The 13,909-nt window shown below is 39.1% G+C and overlaps 1 protein-coding gene across 2 annotated transcripts in view; it reads right to left on the minus strand.

The window, feature by feature from the left end:
* The window catches only part of RELN (reelin), a 516,825-nt gene that overhangs the window by 156,279 nt on the left and 346,637 nt on the right, over window positions 1–13,909 (minus strand). The window lies entirely within an intron of this gene.

A 13,909-nucleotide genomic window follows, 5' to 3' on the forward strand; every position in this document is an offset into this window, starting at 1 on the left:
GAAATTTGCGATTTATAATTTTCTTTTTGTTTTCCTTATTTTTCAAATGCCCTTTAATACTCATGGGTTAAGTACTGAAAACATCATAATATAGTTTTAATGGTTGTGTCTCAAATCAGTAAAATTCACATCTTACTGGGTCCCAATTGAGTACTATATAATTGCAAACTGTTTGAAGGCAGGCAAATTAATTTTTAAGAGAAAACTACTCGGGAGTTTGTAATCTATCAGAGAAGATTAAAATATAGGCACATTATATTGTAGTTACATGAGTCAATGCAAATATTCCCAGGGTCAATCACACTAAGATTTGTCCATCACAGTACTTGTTTCTGCTATTCTGAAGCAGTTTCAGTACCATTGTTAGTAAACCTGTTAGTCAACAGTAAACCTGTTAGTCAGAAGGCATAGCTGATGTGGACAAAAAGGCTAAGGCAATACTCTGTGAAATCGTTGAGATATTTAATACATTTTCTTAATTACCTTTTGCTAAATCAGCCAAATAAGGATAACGGTTCTGACTTGCTTCTTGCAGAGATTAAGATGTTATTTAATGACAGAATATTGTCCACATAGAGGATTACCATGGACTTAAGGTTAAAATACAAGCAGCTTTCCCCAACAGAATAATTACTGTTTAACTAATAGTTTTAAAACTAAGGTTTTGCAATTGGACAATGAAGAGAGGAATAAAATGGAAAAGCCCATTCTCTGCTTTAATTGAATGGTCAATAAAAGAAAGGGAAAAATTATATTCAATACTGCTAGTCTTGCAAATCCAGTTAAGAGATGGCAAATGCCACAACTGGTTTATCATTGTTGTTAAAGATGTCTACCATTTGTGCAATCTAGGCCATGTCCTAAGACACAATACCCACATTACTTTCCTTAGTTTCATCTTTCAGTAACTCTGTTTAGTAGGAATAATTATTTCTTTTTAACAGATGAGAAAATAGGGCTAGTAAATGGGATACTCAATGAGAAATCAGCTTTGCCTGATTGCAAAGCTTCTTAACCAATACACTATATCTTTGTCTTCCTATTACTCTAAGATTGGGAGAGAAAAAATCCTGCATTTTGGAGTAATTTTTTTATTTTATTTTATTTTATTTTATTTTTTTTGAGACGGAGTCTCGCTCTGTCACCCGGGCTGGAGTGCAGTGGCCGGATCTCAGCTCACTGCAAGCTCCGCCTCCCGGGTTTACGCCATTCTCCTGCCTCAGCCTCCCGAATAGCTGGGACTACAGGCGCCCGCCACCTCGCCCGGCTAGTTTTTTGTATTTTTTTAGTAGAGACGGGGTTTCACCGTGTTAGCCAGGATGGTCTCGATCTCCTGACCTCGTGATCCGCCCGCCTCGGCCTCCCAGAGTGCTGGGATTACAGGCTTGAGCCACCGCACCCGGACTAATATTTTTATTTTTGTTTTGTTTATAGTGAATTTACAAATCACTAACTTTCAGTTACTATGCAATGATACTCTGATGTTAAAAATATAAAACCATGATTGCTGTTATGTGTTTGGATCCACAGGATGCAATCTGGAAAATATCAAGCTGTAGAATGCAATTTTTAGCAATATTGGAAAAAATAAAAGAAATCAACACAGAATAAAAATAGTAGTAAGCCATAGAGGCACACACTTGCCTATATTGCTCCTAGGGTCTTTTAAGTAGGCAAAAGAAATCCCAAATGCTTACCTCTGTAAGAAACAGGCATTGCTTTTAGCTTCAAGGGTTAAATGTCTCTCTAGTATCCTTTATGAGGAAGATAATTAGAGGCATCCAACTAGGCTTCAATTGTTTGCTTTAAAGATACACCAGTCTCCTGGGCATCTGGGGAGAAAGCCTAATAGTGCCTGGTAGTACATGGGCTGAAGGGTCTGCAAATGACAGAGCCAACAATGCTTTCTCATTCACGCCATGAACAGTATTTCCCCACCTGACCATTTCTGAAATAACTCAAGATTATTTTTACCATCAGCATCTTGTAAATTTCTCCCTTCTGAGATGGTTTTGTGTCCTCACAATTCTATACAGAAACAGAAGGAAATGCTGTGTTTTACAACTATTGCCTGCATCTAATGTTTGCATAATTACAAATGTAACTATGAAATTGGCTGGGGAGAGGAAGTATTCAATGCTAAGGAGAGCTGTGTGCTCTGTGAGCTATTTTGGAATACCTGATAACAGATTTTAAAGGTGCCAGGACACCAAGAGAGAAACAAGATAAAAATTACGTAAAATAATAGGTTAAATAAGTGAAATTAAGGCAGTTAAACAATGATAACAAAAGTTTTGCTTAGCAACTGTATCTGTTCAACTGGTAGAATAGGGGCCTAGAGTTACTTGGTGTTTCCTATTTCCTATTGCAAATGCTTTGGTGTGGGCTGATCCAGCTGCCACTCACAGCCTCTTCCTTTTAGCCACTATCCAGTGATTGGTCTAAGAGTGGCCATGCGTCCAGCAATGGGTTCTCACCAATGAGATGTAAGTAAAAGGTGGAAGGTGAATTTATGCATTTGGCTTTCATTATAAGTGTTTTAAAAGGGAACCAATGGAATTGGCTGCCACATCCTTTTCCCTGTTGCTCCTATGGTCATCTTTCCTCTCTGGGGGCAGCAGCCATTTTGTGACAAATATGGAACATTATTAGATAAAGATCTCTCTGCTGAGATAGCGGAACAGAAAAGTGAGAGAATCTGGGTCCCAGTGGCCTTCTTAAGGTGCTCACAAGCCCAGGACTGCCTATTCTAGGACTGCTTGTTACAAATGACAGCTAAGCCTCTTTAGTTTCATTTATGTCATGGTCAGTCTTTTCTTGTTGTGTTTGTTGTAATCTAGAGCTCAACGCATTTCTAGGCGATACATCTGTCATACTTCCTGGTACTATACGATATCTTTCCTGATGCCTTAATCTGAAGCAAAATAACACAGAAAAGCACCTTAAACTCCAGACCATTCAGAGTATTAGTCCACTTGATTAAATTTCTGGTTTATTCAAGACTGGCAGTGATACTCAGTCTGTTTTTTTCCCACAGACTATGCATTTCACAGACTGATCCTTTAACTTACAAAACTGCTCCTCTTCGCTGCTTGTCTAAATCAAGATACATTTATAAAGGCAAACATGAGGCTGAACTTCTTTTCTGTTACAGTCATAGGAACAGAAAAGAACAGCCCACATCAGCATTTTGGGGAGAAATTCAGGAGAGAGAAGGCACTGCGAATCAGGAGGCTTAGCTTTATTTATATTGACTTGCAAGGGTGCCTCAAAAATAAAGCTCCTACATCTAATTGCAAGATTTAATGAGAGAATGGGGATAACTCCACTTAGGACAGGATTACCTTTCTAGCCCTCTTTATTCCCACCTCTAAGAAGGCTAGTAGACTATGACACTGGCCAAATGGATAAGAGCCTAGTGGAATTTGAGTCTCCATAATTCTCTGCTTAGTCCATACTACAGCACCTTTGCTTCACCCTCCCTTGCTTAATCTCATGTATTGCTGAAGATCTGTTTTTTGATCAGGTCGGAAGCCTGTCCACAGGGAGGGATCATATCTTATTCATCTCTGCATCTCCTAAAGCCCTCAGAACCTTGCCTACAACTCACAGAAGCACATTGTTTTGGACATCATGATTTTCTAACAGCTGGATTATCTCACTTGACCTTTGAGTCAGGACCCTCTGGGAGACCAACAGCGATCCTTAACATTGTGTTATGGAGAAGGAAAATGGAGAAGCTGAGTTGCTGGCCTCAGGGTCACACAGGTACTAAAAAGCTAGAAACTAGGCCTTCTGGGTTCTCCTCTGAAGTCCTTTCTACTATATCCTGCCTCTCAAAGGCTCCCAAGGAATGTTTGTTAAATAAAATGAGCATGTGAGTGAGGTCTCTCAACTGGGGAGTAGGGAAGTTTAACAAAGCTATAGTTACTTAAATGCTGTAATGAATACCGACAAGGTTTTGAGGTTATCTTCACTTAAGTAAATCAGTTTCTGCATTTTCCCAGAGCCTCTTTCCCATCTCCAGAAAAAAGCCTCTTTTATATGAAAGGCAGACACACATAGCCAAAGTAAGTGGGAGAATACTTGAGCCACAAAGTTCCTTAAAAGCAAATTCATGTCAAACAGCCAAGCTACCTAGGGAACTGAACCATTTTTTACAACTGAGCCCATCTCTTTAAGAGCAGTTTAGTATATAAGTCAGTATGGATGAAATCTCACTATTCATGTGCCATAAGAGAAGCTAATGCATCCATATTTACATTTCTTAGAAACCTAAGCAACATTCTATTATTTTCAAGCATCCCACAGAAAAAACAGGTCTGCAGAGCTCATTTCTAGAAAAACAGAAGAGCCATACAATGTTGTTTTTGTTTTGATACCATTCAGAAGTTATATTCATCTGAAGAAGAAGAGGTGAATGAATCTAAGCCTCTCCGATATCATTCTTTTATTGGTTATGTTCTTGTAATCACCGAAGAAATGTTTACTAGATTAGATAAACTTGTTGATGTCGTGGGCTTAAAGGCAGCATTTTAACTCACTTGTTATTTCTATATTACATTTCAAAACAAATAACCATATTATTTTAGTGGATTATAGAAATTGTACACTTAATGGAAAAAACAACCTGATAATATAAAAGCAGCATTTTTTAAAAGGTAAAAATGTGCAATTCCACCTTCTAAAGATGACCACAAAATGTACAGTTTTTTGGTAAAAACACTTCCAGACAGTTTTTCTCATGTGTACACACACATTACTTTTCTTTTTTTAAAAAAATTATGAAATCATAGTACATCTGCTTTACTCCTTTGTACAACATTTCATTGCCATCTTTCTATATTGAAAAATATGGTGAGACATTTTGATTTTTTAATGAATCAAGCCAATCTTCAATTATAAAAATTTGGGGAGGTTGTTTTCACTTGTTTACTATTATAAGCAATGCTTCTATAATATACATCCTTGTATATCTTTGTGCACTTATCCAATTATCTCTTTGGGTTAAATTCCTAAAAGCACATTGCTTCGTTAAAGCAAACACACACTTAAAAAGTTGACACTTATTGTCAAGCTGCCCTCCAAAAAGATTGCACCAAGTTACATTTACCAAGAATATCAGCAATGACTGAGGTGCCAATTCTTCCTACTTGTCAATACTGAACTTTGATGACACTTTTTATTTTGGCCACTTTATGCCTACACTCTCTTAATCTAAATTTTTTGATTACTAAACAAATTTAGAAGCTATTCATGTTTATTGGCTACACATACATGTATACACATATATGTATACATATACATGTATATGTACATGCATACATATACATGTACATATATATACTAAATCTTGCCTGTTAATTACTGCCATAGTTTGGATGTTTGTCCCTCCAAATCTCATTTTGAAATTTGTTCCCTAATGCTGAAGATGAGGCCTAATGGGAGATGTTTGGGCCATGGTGGTGGATCTCTCATGAATGACTTGGTACTGTCCTTGAGGTAATGAGTGAGTTCTTGCTTTCTTAGTTTCCCTGAGAGCTGGTTCTTAGAAACAGCCTGATACCTCCCTGCCCTCTCTCCTGCTTCCTTTGTCTTCATGTCATCTCTGTACCTACTGGCTCCCCTTCTCCTTCTGCCATGAGTGGAAGCAGCCTGAATCCCTTACCAGAGGCAAATGTTGGCACTGTACTTCTTGTACAGTCTGCAGAACTATGAGCTAAATAAACCTCTTTTCTTTACAAATTACCCAGCCTCGGGTATTCCTTTATAGGAACACAAATGAAGTAAGACAATTACCTTCTTAATTTGTCTATGTTCTCACTTATTTTTTGTTTGCTAGATCCATCAAGCACTAGAGCAGAAAATTAAAATAACACTCTAAGTTACTGTGGTTGTAATTTTCCATTTGTAATTTGAACAGGTTTTGCATGATAGTCCCCATTCTATGATATTCAATGTGTGGAGACACTGACTGATTTTGCCTTCCCATGGGCCTCTCCCTCTGACAGCATCACCTGTTACTGGTCTCTAGCCTCTCCTTCTGCCTAGAAGGGGCAGCAGCTACAGCTCCAAACAAATTTGAAATCTCTCTACCAATGCATTTTGGCATGTATTTACCCAATACTTCATTTAAAATGTCTTTATGGATTTCTAAGTGGATAGACAACTTCTTATTTATCTAGATAAGATTTTCGGGTTATGTCAGGAATCAAAAATCTTTTGGAATACATGTGCTTCTCAGCAACTGTTTCAGGCTCTTTTTATACTTTTTGCCCCTAGCACTTGTGTTGTTTTGCTTATCTTTACCTTTCCTATTTAAAGTTCACAGTGTATATTCTTCAGCTTTTTCATTCCCATTCCCATTCTCTCAGTTTGGAAATTTGTACATAGTTCTTCAATTCAGGGCTAAAATCTTACTTTAAGCTAGATAAACTCTTTAGTAAAAAGCATAAGTTGAGTTTCTTGGCTGCTGTTAATTAAGTATTTGGATTGGCCGGGTGCGGTGGCTTACACCTGTAATCCCAGCACTTTGGGAGGCCAAGGTGGGCAGATCACGAGGTCAGGAGATCGAGACCATCCTGGCTAACATGGTGAAACCCAGTCCCTACTAAAAATACAAAAAGACAAAATTAGCCAGGCGTGGTGGCGGGCGCCTGTAGTCCCAGCTACTCGGGAGGCGGAGGCAGGAGAATGGCATGAATGCAGGAGGCGGAGCTTGCAGTAAGCCGAGATCATGCCACTGCACGCCAGCCTGGGTGACAGAGTGAGACTCTGTCTCAAAAAAAAAAAAAAAAAAATTCAGCATTTACAGAAAGATGCTACCCAGTGAAAACTCAGCATCAAATTGGGTGCTTAGTGGCAGTTTACTCTCAAGGATCAGCTAACTTCATGGGAGATAGAATTGGGGGGAATGTGTCCACTGTGAGGTTCAGGTTGTCTGTACGCAACGGCCATGATGACCACAAATGAACACTGTCTCCTCTTTCTAACCAGGCTATGTGGACTTGCAGCGGTGCTGCTGTGGGACAGGAGATTCTTCCAGAAGCCTCAGAGAGCAGCTCCTCCACCCCTTCTGTTGAAGTCCAGATTCCATTTTCAGCCCAGCCACTCGCCTGTGTCTCCTATAAAATTAGGCCAATTTACCCAACATTCCAGATGCCAGCAACTAATTCCAAAAACTTTAACAAATACATAGTTTTAAAGTTTATAGAAATTTGTTGGTGAGATCATGGTTTCAAAGATTTCTGTCAAGTTTCTGTTGATAAGTCTTCCTTGTGCCCACCTCACGGCATTTTTTAGAAAATGCATATCAGCTGGAGCAATCTGTGGATGAAAAAGCAAACCTCTGCTAGGTGCCCACTGGAGGGGGAGTCAGTGCAAAGCACAACGTGGGCTGTGTCCCCCAGAGAATAAGGGAGAGAAGGAGACCAAAAGTCAGAGAGAGGCCGACTGCAGGAGACCATGCACCCAGGGAAGAATTGATCCTCACCGCTCTCATGGTGCCTGCCAGTCTTTTGTCAGGAAAGTAAGAGTGTGTGTGTGTATGTGTGTGTGTGTGTGTAGATGAGTTGTCAGGGGCAATATTTCCCTGCCATTAATGTAGGAATGAGGGTGATGAGAAGAGCCTTCGCTGTTTCCAGCTTCTCCTGCTTCTGTCCTCCACTTCTGATATGGTTTGACTGTGCCCCATCGAAATCTCATCTTGCACTGTGGTGCCCATAATTCCTACGTGTTGTGGGAGGGACCCAGTGGGAGATAACTGAATGATGGGGGTGGGTTCACCCATACTGTTCTCATGGTAGTGAATAAGTTTCATGAGAACCGATGGTTTTATAAGGGGAAACCCCTTTTGCTTGACTCTCATTTTCTCTCATCTGCCGCCATGTAAGACATGCCTTTTGCCTTCTGCCATGATTGTGAGGCCTCCTCATCCACGTGGAACTGTGAGTCCATTAAACCTCTTTTTCTTTATAAACTGCCCAGTCTCAGGTATGTCTTCATTAGCAACGTGAGAATGGACTAACACAACTTCAATTCATCTCTGATCTCAGGCTATGACGAACTCCCTGATTCCTGTTTTTCTTATGTTGCATCCACATTATCTCCAGATTCAATTTTGGCTGAAGAGAACTCACATGATCCACAGTTTTTTTTTTGTTTTGTTTTGTTTTTTTTTTTTTTTGAGATGGAGTCTCACTCTGTCACCCAGGCTGGAGTAACAGGGGCATGATCTCGGCTCACTGCAACCTCCGCCTCCTAGGTTCAAGTGATTCTCCTGCCTCAGCCTCCCGAGTAGCTGGGATTACAGATGCGCACCACCACACCCAGCTAATTTTTGTATTTTTAGTAGAGATAAGGTTTCATCATGTTGGCCAGGCTGGTCTTGAACTCTTGACCTCAAGTGATCCGCCCTCCCAAAGTGCTGGGATTACAGGCGTAAGCCACCATGCCTGGCCTAACCTGATCCACATTTATACTACTTATCATTAGGATTTGCCCTTTCAACACACTCTTGTCTCTCTCAGTTCTTTTCTGTCTCCTCTATTTCCTTGAACATCACTCCCTTTTGAAACAGAACACACTGGTTGATGTAGTCAGGTCTGATGCCCTGGCTGAAAACATTTAGCATGGAGGGGAGAGAGAAAATACATGAGGAATCTTTGAAATTATCTTTCCTTTTCCTTCCAACTATGTGCAACCAAGTGCCTTATTTAGAGCATACTCAAGCAGAGCCATTTTAAGACTTTTGAGGATCTTGAAACTTTTAATTTTGGAAATTTCATCTCACTTCATAGAAAACATATTAAAATGCACCTAGGTCTCACATTAAATATAAATATTTTGGGCTGCAAAAAGTACCCAAACGGATTTTGTAACATTGCCTTTAAATTTCATTTGGCTACTAGTAATGCATTTAATATACTTTTGGCTGTGATTTCTCAGCATACTAAGGAATGTGATCAAAATATTATTTCCATCTTGAAATTTTATGAATATGAAATTTAGCAATTAATGAAGTTAGCCTAATGTAGTATTTTGTAGACATTTAATTAAAATGTATTCATTTTATTTTGGTGAGTTTCTTCTCATAGTTTTGAGATAATACACATTTTTGCAGCCCTTGGACTTTTCCCAGTCTCCTGGAAAACTTGGAGGCTGCAAGCACTGTGCCCAAAAGAAATAATGGAAAAGGTTCCTAGGCAGAGGCACAGCTCATACAAAGGTGCTGGGAGAGGACAGAGCTTGGCTTGTTGGTGCAGAGAGAAGGAAGTGCAGTGTGACTGGAGTAGACTGAGTGAAAGGCAGCAAGGCAGGGGAGGAGGCTGCAGAGGCTGACCCACATGGCTCAACCAGGGCCTGTCAAGGAGATTTTGTGAACCACTGTCCATAGAAAATAACTGTCTCGGACTTGGCTGGGTGCGGTGGCTCAAGCCTGTAATCTGAGCACTTTGGGAGGCAGAGGCAGGTGGATCACTTGAGGCCAGGAGTTTGAGACCACCTTGGGCAACATGGCGAAACTGTATCTCTACTAAAAATACAAAAATAAGCCATGCGTGGTGGCAGGCGCCTGTAATCCCCGCTACTCAGGTGGCTGAGGCACGAGAATTGCTTGAACCTGGGAGGCAAAGATTGTAGTGAGCTGAGATCATGCCACTGCACTCCAGCCTGGGCAACAGAGCGAGACTGTGTCTCAGAAAAATAAAAACAAAAATAAAAATAATTGTCTCAGACTGCTAAATGTGTTTCAACAAACCAGAAAGAAGTACAAATGTAAACCATCAAATGTAGACTTTTCTTGCTGTTAATTTGTTTAGTGGTCTGTTTCCTTATTTCTGAAACCTCACTCAGCTATTTAGTCCAAAACAAGATTTTTAGAGAACTCTAACTTTGGAGAAATATGTGACTTAAAAATTAACCCTGTGGACATCAACATGGCGTAAGTTTTAGAATATAGTCGTTAAATCCATCCCTTAGGCAGGTCCTGATCATTAATACATGCTCTAATATATATCTTCAAATAGTCCATTCATCCACTGCCACCATCCTATCCTAAGCACATGAAGATGACATTACTAGCATCCTAGCTGAGCTCCTTCTACTGCTCCTTCTATTGCTCCTTCTATTATCCTCTACCCCATTCTCCACAATGCAACCACAAATATTTTTTAAACATAAGGAAGATTACATCACTCCCCTGCTCCAAATTATTTGCTGGATTCCTGTAATACTAGAGTAAAATCCAGCATCTTTATATTGTTCTATGAAGCTATATGATCTAGTTTCTTGGCTGCCTCAGGGCCTCTGCCCTTGCTGTTCCCTCTGCCTGCACAGCACTTTTTCTATACTTTTACATAGTTGTCTCTTTCATCATTCTAGACTCTAATGCCTCCCAAGGGGTCTTCCCCAACCCTCTTACCTAAAATAGCTCCACTCTCCACTTCTGCCACATAAAACCCCATTTCTCTTACCCTAACAGCACTTATCACAGTCTGGAATATGATTACGAATTTGAGTACCTGTTATTTCCCTCTAGAATGTAAGGTTCACAAGCAAAGGGCCTTTCTATCTTTGTCCCCAACACTAATTGCTACACTTTTAGTACAAATAGTGCCTGTAAATCAATCAATAAATAGCTGAATGTATAAATTAGTCTATCAATAAATGAAAAACTTCAGGTAATGAAATCCTCACTGGGGAAAAGCTAAATAAATAGGCTCTAGCTTAGAAAGTCACTTATAAATCTATTCTATTATGTTGGCAATTTTATAGAGGCACCAAAAGTCTTCAGTACTGAGAATACTCTTCACAGCAGTAGAGAATAATAGGAAGTGACTTTTCCATTTGTCACTCAATGTATTTACCTATCTATCTGCTAAGCTTCCTAGATAATCATTTACTCCTGAGAGCCATCTCACCCGGACTGACTTCCTTCAGCAGTACAACATTGTTGATTTACTGCTCATTTTAATAGTCTTTGTAAGAGACAATTCCAAGAATACTCTAAGCTTGCTAACAAACTATTTAAACAGACAAAATTTCTATATAAGCTACAGGTTGATGTTTCGTGAAAGGAAAATCCTAACAAAATTTACTAGGCTGTTATTCTATAGGTTGATTCATTTTATCAAGGATTGTCAATAATTTTTTTTCCTTGTGAACCAAGGAATAGGGCTATCTAATATTCCATTTAGGCACTAATCTGACTCCCCCTTCACCCATGTTTACCAACAACACAATCCTTACAATTAGTATCAGGCAAACACTGACTAGTTTCTTAAGATTGGTCTAAAGGAATAAAGATCTGCATGTAGTTAAGATTCTGATTCAAACCTCTTTAAACACATATTCCTATTTCAATAAATTAACCAAAAGGTAGCAGAAGGAGAGGTAGACCTCATTTTAAAATGTGTGGTACAATGCTTGCTCACTGTGTGCAGATCCTCCTGTGGGCCTGAATGTCCCTACAGAGGCAGGTTTATGTAGCATGAGCTCTGATGGCCATTCTCAGATCATTTTGGCAAACTCTTTGAGTTACCCATTACTACACATTATTGTGGATTCCTGATGGTCCTTATAACCTACACATATGTTAACAAATAGCCCATCCTGTATAACTTCAAATTTTACCTATCATTCAGTTCTGTCACATTATTATATAATAATATAACACTAAAGTACTGGTTAATTGTTAATAAGCCATGGTACTATTTTCTAGCTCTTATGCCAAATGAACTGTATTTAACTTATGAGATAAACATGCTTTAAGGATCCTTTTTAATCTGGGATTTTTGCCTGGGTGACTGCTGCTTCTCATAAAATATACAAACAAATAATTTTTGCTTGTCCATGCTCATAAATATCCCATGAAATATGAACACATACTTTTAAAATGTCCTGAACATGTCGCATTTGTCAATTCCCTTTGACTTGGGCACCCACACTGCAACTGTTCTCTTCATTTTACACCTCTAGCTTCCTATTCTCTCTAGGGCTGATCATGCTACCTGGGGCGGGTGTGGAAAATCAGGTTTCAAAGATCCTCCCATCACATCATCACATACTACTCAATGTGACCCTTTTTTCCTCATGCCCCCCGCCTTTCTTTTTAAGTCGGAGTTTCACTCTTGTTGCCCAGGCTGGAGTGCGATGGCACGATCTTGGCTCACTGCAACCTCCGTCTCCCAGGTTCAAGTGATTCTTCTGTCTCAGCCTCCCAAGTAGCTGGGATTATAGGCGTCCGCCACCATGCCCAGATAATTTTTTGTATTTTTAGTAGAGATGGGGTTTCAACAGGTTGGCCAGGCTGGTCTCGAACTCCTGACCTCAGGTGATCCACCCGCCTCGGCCTCCCATTGGTATGACAGGTGTGAGCCACTGCGCCTGGCCTCCTCATGCCTTTTGTAAATCACAGCTGATTTCACTTTGTTCATGTTGCTCTTTTACTTTCTTTGTACTTTCTCTACTTACTTTAGGAAATTTCTCTCTCTAAAAAATGACCAACAGATAACTAGTATCAGTGATTTACTTGTGTTTAAAAAAAAAAAAAAAAAAGCTTTAATTAAAAAAAATAAAATTAGACATAAGGAACCTTCTGTCTTTCATGCCCATGAAAGTACCCAAGAGGCCCTTTGAACATTTCTACAGGTCTCGTCTATCTTTAAATCTTTTAGTTATATCTGCTGTTCCTCAAGCACCATTAACGATAAACAAAACTATAGCTTTTCTTATCTTAATTTTTGCTTTAATTATTAGTAGCGTCATAGCACTTTTTTCTACCTTTTTATTGCAAATGAACTGTGTTTAAGTTACATTATGAGATAAACAGGCTTTTAGGATCCTTCAGGTCTGGGATTTCCTAGTAACCTAATCACTCACCATTCACAAAATACTTTCTATGATAACATATTCAGCATTCCTAGAATGTAATCCATCTGTATAGTGATGGTGATTGGCATTTAGACAGGAAAGTACTGGCAAAAATAAGTATACCCACTATGACCTTTCTGTTGCACAACCCTACAACCTTCTCCCTCAACCAAATCTAGTTTATACAATAAAGCTCTTAACATTTCTATTTTGATCTCTTTAAATTTCAGAGAATGCTCTTTTGTATTGCTCAGGCAAAATAACATTTTTTAGCTTTCAAAATTCAAAAACGTTGCTCATTATGTGGATCTTATAGACACCAGTTTTCTTTCTTTCAACGAGACAGTGAAGGGAATGGAAATGGCAGGCTTATGGTAGGTATTTGCTATCTAACATCTCATTTAATGTTTATAACAATTTTGGGAGTAAGTATCATTGCTCCCATTTTACAGATGAAAACTCCAGGCTCACATGTATCCCCTCCTTGTTTTTAGAAGAAATAAAGAAAAAAAATAAAAATAAATAAGGTGCGAAGAAAAAGAAAAGAAAAACTCAGGCTCAAAGAGGCTAAGCAAATTTCCTTGAATATGTGGTCTTTTGATGTTACTGTTTTGATATGGGAAAAGGTTTGGTAATTTAAAAAAGAAATCATTAAAATACATCACCTTCTAGAAATTACAAAAGAATGTGCAAGACTGGTGTTCTCACTCTATGCCCAACTAATAGTTCATGATTAGGGGCTGGCAATGGAGTGAGGCTGTATAGGGCAGTGGTTAGAGTCGGAGTAAGGGTTAGGGATGGCACTAGCTCATGAATGGAATGAAAGACAAAGATGGGATGAAAGGGTAGAAGTTCTTGGTGGAGCTAGAAGTCAGGGATGTCTGTTGTACATTACTAACAAAACTCAGTTATTTCCTCTTTTGATAAAGTTGCTTTGATGCAAACTTCCTAAAGCAGCTACATCAAAATATATACTCAAAATTCCTCCTTAGTTAAAATTATCTGGCTTTAATTTTACAAGTTTCTAAGTGGCAGTGTG

This window comes from Chlorocebus sabaeus, chromosome 21, assembly GCF_047675955.1.
Source record: "Chlorocebus sabaeus isolate Y175 chromosome 21, mChlSab1.0.hap1, whole genome shotgun sequence".
NCBI classification, from domain to species: Eukaryota; Metazoa; Chordata; class Mammalia; order Primates; family Cercopithecidae; genus Chlorocebus; species Chlorocebus sabaeus.